The sequence below is a fragment of the Eublepharis macularius genome, chromosome 4 (assembly GCF_028583425.1).
Source record: "Eublepharis macularius isolate TG4126 chromosome 4, MPM_Emac_v1.0, whole genome shotgun sequence".
NCBI classification, from domain to species: Eukaryota; Metazoa; Chordata; class Lepidosauria; order Squamata; family Eublepharidae; genus Eublepharis; species Eublepharis macularius.
The window spans coordinates 57,594,384-57,607,619 of NC_072793.1; the positions used below are offsets into that span (position 1 = coordinate 57,594,384).

Sequence of the window (13,236 nt, forward strand, 5' to 3'; positions counted from 1 at the left end):
AAAAGGGGGCCAGGATAACCAGATCCATTGCCATGAACACTTTTGTCATCGGTTCCAAATTTTTTTCATCCAGGGCACAAGATCAGCCTTAGAAATAAAGATTGAGGGTGAAAGCCACCAAACTCTACTTCTGTTCTCCTGACTGGTGATCTTCTGTTGCTCACTCTTGCTCATATGATCTTGAACCCAGCAGCCTGAAGCCCCAACAAGCAATGACAGGAAACAAGTGCTATTGCACATTCTTCACTGCAGGCAGTACCAAGGTAGAACAAGTACATTTATTGCCAAATGAATAAGAAAATACCCATTCATTATAATAAAAACAAATGAGAAAAAGAACACATCAGCAAATACTATTTGTTCTTATGTTCGCCCTTCTCTGCTGTACTTACTGGGAGCAGCAGTCGTGCCTAATTAAACTGGCAAGTTTCCTCATAGTCTGCTAATGGGTGCATGGGAAAGATTCTTTCTCCATCTCCTGCATTGTGTATTCTCTTTCAAAGGCATCTGGCACTTAGGTGCTCTAGAGAAAATATCATTCAGATTATACTTCCCAGGGTGCACTATAAACAACATCTGAGATTGTGGTGGGAGGAAAGACAAAGATATTCTTCTCTAACCTCCTTGTATATTATCTGGTTGATCACTGCCACTGCGTCAGTAGAATAGTAAGGAGAAGGACAAGGAAGGTGATCATGAGCTCTTTCCACATGTTACAGGGAACACTCATACAACCTGGATGCATGTGTGTTAGGGTTGCCAGGGACCTGGAGTCCCTCGTCGGGAGATACCCAGGTCCCTGGACTCTCCCGGCGGGGGATTGTGAGCCGCTTACCCCTGGCTTCCTTCTTTGCACACATGCGCGCTTGCACTCACGGCTAGCACGATGACATCACTTCTGGGAGTAATGTTATCATGCGGGTGTCAAAGGGTGCCCTTTCCTTGCTGGTGTGGGCTGTTCTTGCTGCGGCCGTGGCCTGCTCTTGCCACCACTGCTGTGGCCCACTCTCATTGGGTGCAAAGAGATGGTGGCGGCAAGAGCGGGCAGTGGTGGCAAGAATAGGCGGCAGTGGTGAGAGCAGGCGGTGGCGGTGAGAGTGGCTCGCTCTCACCGCTGCTGCCACCATCACCTGCTCTCGTGGCGTGGGAGCGCTCCCCCACCTGGGGGTGTACTGCGCTGCCTGGGGAGGGCACACCCCAGGGAGCACGCCCCTGCCAGCTAAGTAAGAGGGCGCAGGGGAAAGGGTGGGATCAGGGAATCCCCGCCCCAGGCGGGGGAATGGAAACCCTAATGTGTGTACATCTGTTTGTAAATAGCCAAGCACATTCACTTTACAAAGAATACATGCATTGAATGTAGCATGAGAATTACTCAATGCATGTACAAAGAAAAATTAAGTGCACACTATATACAGATTGTGTGTACATTGACTGTAACTTGTGAACAGGGCTGCAGTGTTTCATATAGGAATAAAAACTAAGGAGTTTAGTAATGAAACAATTCCAGAGAACTGCTTATGACTTCATAGTAAGAGAGAAAGAATGGTCTTAGTGTCCTGGAGGGGCTGGGCAGGAGAAGGCTGGCTGCCTATTCACCCACTTTTGCTGGAGATTGAAAAGGTTGCAAGGTTGCAAATATGGCTCTTTCCCTCTTCGTTATTAAGGAGCCTGCAGTAGTAGATTGAGAAGGGCCTAATATTGCTGTGCTCAGTACCTCAGAAATAGTGTGAAGTGGGTGGACATTTATCTGTTAATGCTCAGCTTGGGGATAGAGAATTTATATTTGCAGTATTCTAGGTTCTTGTTCAGAGCAACATTATAGTTGTCTGCTGCACTGCACATTGTGTCCATTCATGTGGCCACAATGCATTCAGTCCATTTTTACAGTAGCTCAGCTAATAAATGATAGGAAATTACCAGAATTCAGGTTTTTATGACAAGTAGTAAAGGGAATTTTTTTTCAAAAACTTAAAGTAGTGACAATGCTAACATTATATTTTAGAGGAATTTCCTCCACATGAATGTAGTGTAACAATAAGAAATGGATATGAATTGAATAACCATTTACCGCCATTGATTTTTCTATGGCCCAGTAATTGATACTTTACCCTGAGTATCCCCATAATTAATATAATTATCCTTATGGCTTCCCTCTCTCCCCCCCTCATCAAAATTGCTACTATATATTTAGATATTTACGAATGAGAGAAGATACTGGCAACAAGTAATTTGCTAGGCCACTGGCTACCAGTGACCAGCAGTAGTTGCTTTCTAGCAACAGAGACTGGCACATCTAGAGATCATACCAAAGCATATACCTTGGTCAAGTGGAGCAGGGAAAAATCACTGGACATCAATATTCTACTTTGCTCCCCCTTATATAAAGAATAGTTCGATAAAGGTTGTTCTATATAAAATGAATTATTAAAGTGTTACTGAGTAATGTGACTGGTGCGGCTTGAAACTCTCTGAAACCCAAAAATGTATCCCATCAACTGCCTAATGTAATTACTGTTTTTCTACTTGACAAAAAGTATTCTTTAATTATAATATGTTTCAATTGTCCCTGATGAGAACAGACATGTATTGATGAATGCTCACATACTTGGTTTATTAATGGAATCTAATTGTGTTTTTCAAAGCTGCTGCTTGAGGTAACTACAAAAGGTCAATGTAGGGTTGCCAGGTTCCGGTACCCTCCCTGTAGGGGGGCGGGACACACCTGGCACTCACCTTCTTTTTTCCCCTCTTAAAGAATTGGCCTATTTGAGGTTCAAATGAGCCCAGTGTGAAGTGTGGGATCGCTCCTGGGGCCTGCGCGATGGTGTTACTCCTGGAAGTGATGTCATCGCGTCACACTGGGAGCTCACTTAGGAGGTCTGTTTCCTTGCCTTTTCCTCCCACCAGCCAGGTGATTGGCAGCGTGGGAGCAGAGGCTGTGAGCAGGGGATTCCCTGTCCTAACCGGGGGAATTGACAGCTCTATGTCAATGAAATAGCATTTCTATTGCAGTTGTATCCCATAGTTTCCCAGTAGATCCATTAAGAGAATCGTGTGTGGTTTTTTACTTTGGCCAGAGATGTAGTTTTTATTCATACAAATTTCCTAAATGATAAATGTCTTCACTTAGATTTGAGTCCAGTGGCACCCTAGAGACCAACAAGATTTTCAGACATTGAACGGAAGAATGGAGCATTGACTCTTGAAAGCTTATATCATTGAAAAAAGTCTTGTTCGGTGTCTAAGGTGCCACTGAACTTAAATCCTGCTGTTTTAGTGCAGATCAACATGGCTACCTACCTGAAACTGTCTTCAGTTGCTCACTATTGCTTTGTACTGAGAGCCATTGCTAGTGTCTCGGAGCTATTACACAAATCTGCAGGGACAGTTTGTGTGTCAGCAAAAAAAGAGGCACTAATGAAGCAGGTTCCCTTCTTTCCAGTTAGGTACACCCTTAAACTTTCTGTTGTGTTTTTTATTATTTGATTCAGAACTTTTCCAGGATCTGTCTCTTTCCGTCTCTGTGAGGGGCAAAATTATTTTAATGTTTGGCAGTGTAAGTGTGTCCTAATTCTCCTCATGTGATTGTGTAAATGTTGATACTAGTCAGAAGCATCTTGAAACATGCAAATGGCTGTGATCTTGTAGGCTAAGTTGGCCCCTTCCCGCCAGAAAGCGCAGTGGCTAGGGTGGGGGCTGCTTTTGCCGCCACAGATGAAGGGAAGGCAGTTTCCCTTCTCCCCGGCATACGGGTGTTCAGGGAGGGCGGAGCTAAGGGCATATAAGCCTGCTCCACCCCCTCCCCTTTGCAGTAGGACGCTGGGTTGCTCGGCCCACCCACCCTCCCTATTACAGTGCAGTCTTATCCGGTCACTGTTTATCAGGGCCAGGTAGGAATTTTTTCTCTTTTCTCAATTGGCATGAAAGGGGAGAAGAGTTTTTTGCCTACCTTACACTGTGGGATTTGTTTTGTGTAATTGGTTGGTGGAGCTGTACATAGTTCGGCCACTGGCAGGTTAGGATGGCAAAATGAGCGGGCCGGTGACCTCCTTGGCACATTCTCATTGGTGAGGAATTGGGGTCTGTCCGAAGCAGCTGGTGGGCTGTATGGTAGCCAGTGGCGAGGGCAGACTGCCGCGTGGCTCCCCTGTACAGGTAAGGCCCTCCTATTGTACGGCGAGGTGCTGCAGATTTGGAGGGGGAACCATTTGCCTGGCCGCCAGGTACAGCCATTCATCAGATGGCTCATTCCCGGGGCATTGGGCGCTCGCCCAGACAGGTCAATGTGGAGGTCCGAGGTGACCCCAGCACTTGACCTGTACCGCTAGTTAACTAGATCCTTTGCTGTAGTGACAAGTTATGTTGTAATCAATAAAGTGGCCCAATTTTAATCCCAAGCTTTGTGTCTGCCTTTCATTTCAACTGCAGGGGGTGGGGGGCGCAAATTAATGTTCCCTATTTTTATTCTTATTTTCCTCACTGGATTTACATCTGGGAAACACTGCCGGTTTCCTAAGAGGAGAAATAATCTGTTTGGCCTCTTAGTTGCTTAGTTGCTATGTTTCATTCTTGGCTTCAAGTTTTTCTTGTCACTACTCAAATTTTAATGAGTCACAAGGCTATCTAATCCATCCCTTGCTCAAGTGAGAACCCTCTACCACACTTTTAATGCCTGAAATTTACATGATCAAGAACATAACAGTAGCTCTTCGGCCTCCATTAATGTGAGTGAGCAAGCTAACACATTTGTTTCGAGGAAGGCAAACAAAAGCAGGGTTACTAGCCAGCATAACCAAACAAACTAACTTCTTACCAACTTCCCATTCACATTCAAATATATCATTCAGGGGGACTCAGCTTGGATTCAGCTCTTCTAAAGGAAAACATGGGGGCTGCTATATGTGTGTGTGTGTGGGGGGGGGGGAATTACACACATAAGAATCCCAAAGATCCTATTCTTTTGATTGTAGATTATAGTGTGGGGCAAAAATGTGAGATAAAATATATATTTGACAGCAGGCACTTTCATGTGACAGCAACCGTAAGTCTTGTCTCTATTAAACAGCTTGTTGTCTTATTTTTACAGTGCTGCACAAGATTTTTCATTAGGTTTTTGCTTCGCTATAGCATCTCTTCTTCAACGTAGAAACACTGGCTCATCAATTAGACTTATTGACCTTTAGAACAGATCTGTTGTGCAAGCATAAATAACAAGCAAAACTTTTGGGGCTAAAAGCAAAGCACAGCAGCATGGGAGATGATCCACAAAGACAATTGGTTTGAACTTGGATAAACCTAGAAGATTGCAAAGCAGTTCTTATACACAGCCTGTTTGACTAGATAGTGGGCTTCTGGGCAAGCCAATCCTTGGAAATAAATCTTGTTAAACTCAGTAGTGCTTATTCCCAACCACGGTCCTTTCCGCATGGTACTCTTTAAGCCAGCATTTCTGAGTATTCACTCTGGTGCTCAATTGGCTTGGGGTCCCTGCATTCTGCACTATTTGAAGCCAAAGCAATTTGGTGCCTGCTTTTTCCCCCAGATGTGTTGAGATGTGTCTGTTTGGAGCTGCCTTTTGTGGGGGCTCCAGCCAACATCATTTTTTAAAAAAAATTCAGAGCATGCATTGCCACTGTGCCCACCACCCCCTCCCTCTCCCTGTCCTTGTTTTCACTGGTTGGACATCCCCATACCCACCAATTTTTATTTATTTATTTATTTTAGAATTCTGGGGAGGCAATCGGCAGTGGAGTTCTGAGGAGAAACTACAAAGCACTTTTCGCACTTACTCCACTAGCAGATTGAAACCATTGCATTTCTTTGTGATTGCTCTGGTGTGGTTTGAATTGTCCACTTGACGCAAAACGGTGCCTCCCTGCCCAGAGCAAAATGATCAAATGTTGCTGCCCAAACAAAACAGTGTTGGCCTCCTCACATCATGTGACTATGTTCTGGGATGGGGAGGGCGGATTTTTGAGATGACCCCCCCCCCCTCCATTTCCAAATCATTGCAATCATGAGTCCTGGTTATAAAGAGAGGAAATAAAAAAGTAAACCCAAGAAACAATCAGTGGGGAATGTGAATTGCTATCATGAGAAATGACGTAGCATTGTGACCCTTCCCTGTAAAAAAAATAAAGAGAGCTAGGGAGAGAGGGAGGGATTTCCTCTGGGTGACCAGCCAATCAGTGCCTAGGGAAAGGAAAAGTGGGGGCAGGGGGAGAAGAAGTAGATGACTAAGAATTCTGAACACATAAGACTCATCAATGGTGACTGATCAGCTGCTTCAAAAAAAAAAAAGGTCGCTATATGTGCACAGGGAAAATGTTGGGGGAAAGCCAGGGAAAGTTCAGTTCTGTACCTCATGCCTCCTTTTTCTTGTGCACAACCCTGGAGATTGAAAGAAGCAGAATGAAATCTGAATCGCTGTAAATCGACAGTGTGGAAACACCTAATTGTACAGAAAGTTACTGCCTGAAGCTGTGAAGAACAGCTTTGAGTAGTTCTTGTTGCTGCAGAAGTTATATTTTGCTGTGTTGTATGAGAATTAGCACCCTTAAAAGGGTTGAAATGCTGGTGGAAATGTCAAAGACTTCTGTGGGAGAAATTGCCTCCTTTGGAGAGGGAAGATAGTTTGAATGAATACAATAAAGGACTGAAATGAATTTTATGGGTTTCTATTGACTTCTACCGCTGACAAAGCTCCGTGTCTCTAGATAGTTGTGTTGCATTTTGTTATGTATTTTAGCAGAGGATATCTAGTTTTGGGGTAGATTTATTCCCAAGAAGAAAATAGAAAGTTACCTAACATTCAGCACAGACAAGATAAGAAATGTGGCTCCGAACACAGTGAGATATATTTCCTATTATTCTATTCAGCAAAATCTCTGCCGGACAGTTACAAGCTCTGATTTTGTTGTGAAGTGTAATGAAAGTTTAGTATTAACACCAAAAAATTTATAATAATAAAAAAGATGCACATGTCAAAAAAAAATCACAAGTAAATGAATTGGAGGGGACGGGAGACGAATGAAAACAACTTGTAGTATTAACAGAACAATCATCTGGCAGTAACTTATACTGCAATTCTATGCAGAATTATACCAGTCCATCAAAATCAGTGGGCTTAGGCTGCAGTAACTATACATAGGATTGAACTGTTAATGTCTGATTCTGCTGCTTAAAAAGAATGATTCTGTGTTTAATATTGTGTTGCAAACATATGCAAAATGATAAAAATGTTGTGAAACAGTGGTGGTTTAAATCTATAGAGCAATCATTAATATGAAGAGTGATTTTTAATGACATAATGAGAAACTCTGCTTTCTTAGCAGTGAATTTAAGTTTAGAGGCTGGGGGAAGCCTAGACCGTGCCCTTTCTGAAATACTGTCCCATACAAAGCCAAAAAAAATCCTTTATATTTAAGAAAAGAAAGAAACTTATGAGCTTTTATTAAAGAAAAATGACTATAATTATGTAACACCATATCTGGACTCCTTTCAAGGATTCGACTTCACTGAAATAGGAGAGTAGTTTACCACTTGCAATTAATAGATAGCCAAAAAAGTGTTTCAGCAATGGAAGATCCTTTCAAGACCTTTGCTGAGCATTTATCTGGCCATAGGTTTAATCTAGCCCATCAATTGTACAATAATTGTAATGAGGGCCAACATTTGATCCATTGATCCCATGACAGCTGTGGTTTTGAAGGTTGCCTGGGCGTTAGCTGAATTGCCACAAGTTGAAGAGATAACAAAAATACCCACATTGGAGGCTGTATTCAAGATAGACTGGTTTGGGGTTCTTGATCACAACTACCCCAAAATTTCCTGAGAGCCAACAGCTGATACGTTCAGCAAATGCTGTTAATTCAGCCATGGCTAGAGTGAAACATCACATGTTGTGGGGAAAAGAGGTCATGATAGTAAGTTCCAAGTTGTTGAGGGCAAGGAATTGCTGATAAGACCAACATAAGCTTAATAACTAAGAACAATGCACCATCATATTCTTCTTGCTAGACACAGAAAACCCTGCTTAAAGTTCAGTATTAATCACAACATAGAATCTAGTAAATGACTGCAAGGGCACAAAATAGGCTAAATAATGGCTGCATTCAGATAATAAATAGAGCAGCTTTCTTTGGCAACCATTTTAAAGGGATTTTAAGGAAACACTCTGGTAAAGATCTGTTCTACTCCAAGGCATTCTAAGAATTGTAGATGGCCTAGGAGATTTATTTTATTGTGATGAGCTAGACACAAACACCTATCAATAGTTTGGGTCCCAGAGTGTAGAACAATATGAAGGCTATTGCTTTTGGTTACTAAGGATTAGAGATGGGCACAAAGCAGGGAAAAAATGAAATGAGAATTTCTTGTTTCGTCACATTCCGCAAATCATGAAACATAAACTTCCATGAAATTGTCCCATTTTATGATATGATTAGTTAGTTTCGTGATTTGTCGGAACTTGGGGCACTTCAATGGCCCCCTTCATACCCAAAGATACCAAACTCGCAGGGAGACTTCAGCAGGCTCTCTTCCACCCACCCTCTCAGTTTGGCCAAGATTGGAAAATGTTGACTGGAACCCACAAAGCTGGGCCCCAGAGCCAGGAAGTGGCCCTGAGATTGGGCTTGGGGGGAGGGCCCCCAAACCACCACAAAGACACCTGCCCAGGCGGGAGAGGTGCACAAAATAAAACCAAAGAAAACAACAAGAGTGTGAGCCCACAAAACAGCAGAGAAAGAATTAAGAAGAAACAAAGACAAGCAAAAAAAAAAGAGAGAGAGGCTTCAGTCAAGCTAGGCCCCAGAGCTAGGGAAAGGCCTGAGACTAGAGTGGGCTGGGGTGGAGGAAAAAAACGCACCCTCACCCAAAGACCTTCCCAGCAAGAACAAATGAGGAAAATAAGAAAGAGGCTTTTCAGTCTCTTTTGAAGCAGCAGCAAATCCAGCCAGAAGCTCCCAACTCCACTCTCTCTCACTCCAAATCCCAGCAACAAATCCTCTCCCTCTCTCTGTCTACTGGAACTAAAAGCACGAGGCAGAGAGAGGTGCCTTATATAACAAACACTCACATAAAGTGGAACAGGAGGTCTGAGGTTGGCAGACAGACCTGCCTAACAGGGTTTGGAGGGATGAGATTGGTGTTCCCATGGCTACAGAAGGCCCATCTCCTCAGCTGCCGAATGGAAGCTCTTGGCAAGGAGAGCTGCCTATCAAGGTTATGTGATCTAAGACTGGGGTTTCCAATGGCAATGAAAGGTCTGCAGACATTCTGGGCCTATGTTGCCTAGGGAATCAGTGGATCGGGGCCAGCCTGTCTGGCACCACGAATTGAATGAATCGGGCCAAAAACTCATGATGAATTTCGTGAAAACCGCAGCCTCTCGAAATGCGTTTCACAAAACACAAATCAGCCCGATTCGTCATGAAATTTGATTCCTATTTCAATTTGTGCCCATGTCTACTAGGGATATATTGCATGGAAGAAAAGCACTGTAATTTTATAACCCATAGGAGCCCTTTTAAATATTGAAACACAAGTTTCTGCTACTCCTTTTTCATATTTGTTCCACATTAGATATCTTATATTTCACATTAATCCATCAAATGGATTTTATCCTCTTAAAGTCTGCTATATCTCAGAAGTGTCTAGAATGCAAGGAAAATGGCGAGCCAAAGCTGACAGGTTGGTTTTTCAATCTGAAACAAGAAACTGTCAGTGAAATGTGCATATGGACTACCTGGGGTATTCTCGAGTCACCTATGAAAGACAAGAAGACAGCTCTAGTGAACTATAAGACGTCAGGCATACATAGCAAACCTCCAAGCCACTCTTAGAAGTGATAGGAATTTATTATTATGGAAAACTGTGCCAGTAAACTGAGGCAAATATGAGTGAGATGACTTGGATCCTGAATTTTAGAAACATCTAATGAGCACAATCCAAGTTGTTGCCCAATAGCCTATTAATATTTTTATGGATGGTTTTGTATCCATGTTTTTATTTGAGATCAAACTTGCTAAAGAAGTAAATTACTAGATTCACTTTTCCCATGAAAACTTCCCCATGATGACCAATGTTTATGGGTAAGTAAATAATAAGATGCTAAATAGTGCATTTAGCTCCTAGGTTTTAGTCCAGACCCCCTAAAATTCTGTAGTGCTGGCAACCTTAATGGCATCTAATAAGCAATTAATAACTTAATATGCAAAACTGTTGCAATTAAGTTTTTCTAAACCATGAGTTGGATCATATGAATCTGTTACACTCATGCAAGAGCCTTCCTCTGGTGGAAATGTTCTGCCAGAGGAAGGCTGCTTGTGCCAGAGACAGTTGTACCATTCATAGGCTCAGCCCTCATGGAAGCAGAATATAAATTTCTCAGGGCAGGGATATACCTTTTGTTAAAGCTATTCTGCAAAATATCATGTACACTAATGCTAATGGCTTAAAAGTTTCCAACAAGCACAATTTTAAGACTGCATACTAAGCACTACAATCATTGATGTACCTTAAGCTTTGGTATCCTAGTTCAGTGGAGCTTTTTTGATTTACATCATGTATGTAATGCATATCCATGTACAGAAGCTATTTTATCAACAGTTTTTGCTTGCATGGTTATGCTGTCAGAGTAAACACCAGATGCTAGTAGATGTTTGTATGTACATGTGGAAAATATACAACATTCAACAGACTAGATTGCCTTGGGAAGTTCTTCTCCAGGTTCACATATTTGTGAACCTTCTGCAGTCCTTCTGGAGCACTCCTCCATCCTCTCGATGAGAAAGTATTCTCTTCTCCTGCTGATCCTGGGTTAAGTGTCCAGGGAAGAAGTGGTGGAGAAGTAGATTTGATCACAAATATCTAGATAAGGTCACCAAAAGTATCACTGCTTAACTAGCATTGAATCACTCTTGGCACATAACTTTATTATATCTACACTGCCCTGACGTTTTTTCTTTTAGCTTTTTCTTTATTTATATGACTTTTATTTGAAGTTACTACGGCAACCTATCACCATCTGGTGTTGTAAAATATGATGAGATTTTGGTTGCTAGGTGCTGAAGTTTGCCATGGCTTTTTATGGAGCTCTTTGGTATTCTTTCTTCCAGTTGTGTATCAAATACTTGGACCTATATATGTGGCCATTCATCCTTACAGTTTACCAATCCACATTCATTCTCTTGAGGTGAATGAATTGCCACTAATTATTTTAATCTCTAAACTATTTTTTTTCACTGACACGTAATACTGTCATATTAAGGCCAGCCAATTTTGGGGTATGTTGCAAAAGCTTAATCAATCACCCTGCCTTAATTTAGGTGATTCCAGAGGGTCTTTGAATGTTTACGGAAAGAGTCATTTTCCTTTGACACCCTATTTAATCTTTATACTGTTTGAATAGGTATAAATTCTGTAGTATTCACCTTGTCATTCTTTACTCCAGCTGGCAATATTTCATTTTTTAAAAGCACAGGCAATTAAGTTAATGGACATGGTTTTGCCTAAAGTTTATTGTCTGAATCAGATGGCGCAACATTGCTGTGCATACAGTGATTAAATTTTTGCACATTATTGATTGCATATATTAGTAATAGCACAATGTCTTCCAAACAGACTCCTTCCTCTTAACATTCTGTGTTAAGTAGTCTGTCTCGTCAGTCAAGTGTTTGCTGTGATTACACTTTATTTTTACACACGTTTGACCTAGTTTCAGTCATGCATATCGGTGCAGTGATTCATTAGACACATTTTAACAAGGCTAAGCACAGAAGAAATGACATGTCAGGATTCCGCTTCAACAACTTTATCTCCTTTGCGGCTAGTTTTCTATGTATTGTATTTAGTCTCAGTCCTTTGTAAAAAGTGTCTTTAAGTAAACAAAACATCATTCTACCTCAACAATGGTTAGCAGCTGTGTTTTCAGTAAGTGTCTTATGCTTCAGTCCAAGCTATAAACAATAAAGTGAAAAAGCAGAAATGAGGGGGTTAGTGTAACTAAGTACTTAGCAACTAATAACGCTATTTTGAACTCACTGTTCTTGACAATGTAGATTCATATTCATCCCATTCCTAGTCTGCTGCATGAATTCTACAGTTCTGAAGTGTGCTTAAAATACGTTTAAAAAAAAAAAATCAGGGATTTTTGCTAACTTGGAAACAAGTCCGTCTACCTTGAAATCTGCTCTTACAATTGCTAGACTGGCAGAGATTGGGGTACATTTCAAAATGGGAATATTAAGTATCCTCTATAAGAAAACAAGAGTCAGCTGATTAGAAAGTTTATGTTAATGTGTAGCTTCAGAATATTATACAGCAACCCTAGTACTGTATTGTTCCTCTCTTCAGCACCCATTGATCAGTGACTCAAATTGAAGAGCAGGACCATAATTTTAGCCTTCTGGCAGCAGAATGGGGTTTCATGAACCAAAGTGTGTCATCTGTTAGTTCACACTGTTCCCATTTGCGCTTGAGAAGTCTATGCAGATATGCTGGGCTGCAATGCTGGGTAGAGCTAGACAGATTTAAAAAGTTGGCTTCAATACATAACTGACATGTCTAAAATAATTTTGGAGTAATAGAAATGGAACTGCTTGTTTCTTAAGAGACTGGTGAAAATCCTTTGAGGATGAGGAGAACCAAGAACATTCTCCAATAAAATCTTTCAGATATTATTAAAGACATCAGGAATACAACACATGTGGAACCTTTCCTCATTTATAGCAGCCATGCTTTCAGAATTAAAATCAGGACATCTGAATCACAAAGCTAGTCTCCGCAACACAATTACAGCTCTCGGTTTTGGACAAACAGTTTAGATTCTCACATATACATATGCACTCAAGCACATTTTGCCCCTGAAAGTAAAGTACTATAGCAAGGGGACGGGAAAGAGATAAGCATTTCCTATTGGGAAGAGCATCAGTAAGAAAAGCCACACAAATCCTTACCTGAAAGATCTGGATTACCTGCTGGAAATATTTCCTTTTAGTCTCCCACAGATAGTCAAATCTCTGAGTAGCACAAACGTTACTCCAAAAGCAGGAATAAGGAGGCGTTTATGTTGTAATTTTCACTGTTTATATGCCAGAAGTGTGCTGGGTCTGCTCACGTAGGAATAAATAAAAAAAGCAGCACCAACTGAACAGAAGCTGCCATATGAAAGTAAAAAAGACCTCTAGTGGCTGCAACCTGAAGTTAAAGAGGCTTCTTTGCTTGCTTTAAGTG

At 41.5% G+C, this 13,236-nt stretch overlaps 1 protein-coding gene across 1 annotated transcript in view; it reads left to right on the forward strand.

The window, feature by feature from the left end:
• The window catches only part of DOCK2 (dedicator of cytokinesis 2), a 470,704-nt gene that overhangs the window by 268,644 nt on the left and 188,824 nt on the right, over positions 1–13,236 (forward strand). The gene's annotated exons all lie outside the window — the stretch shown is intronic.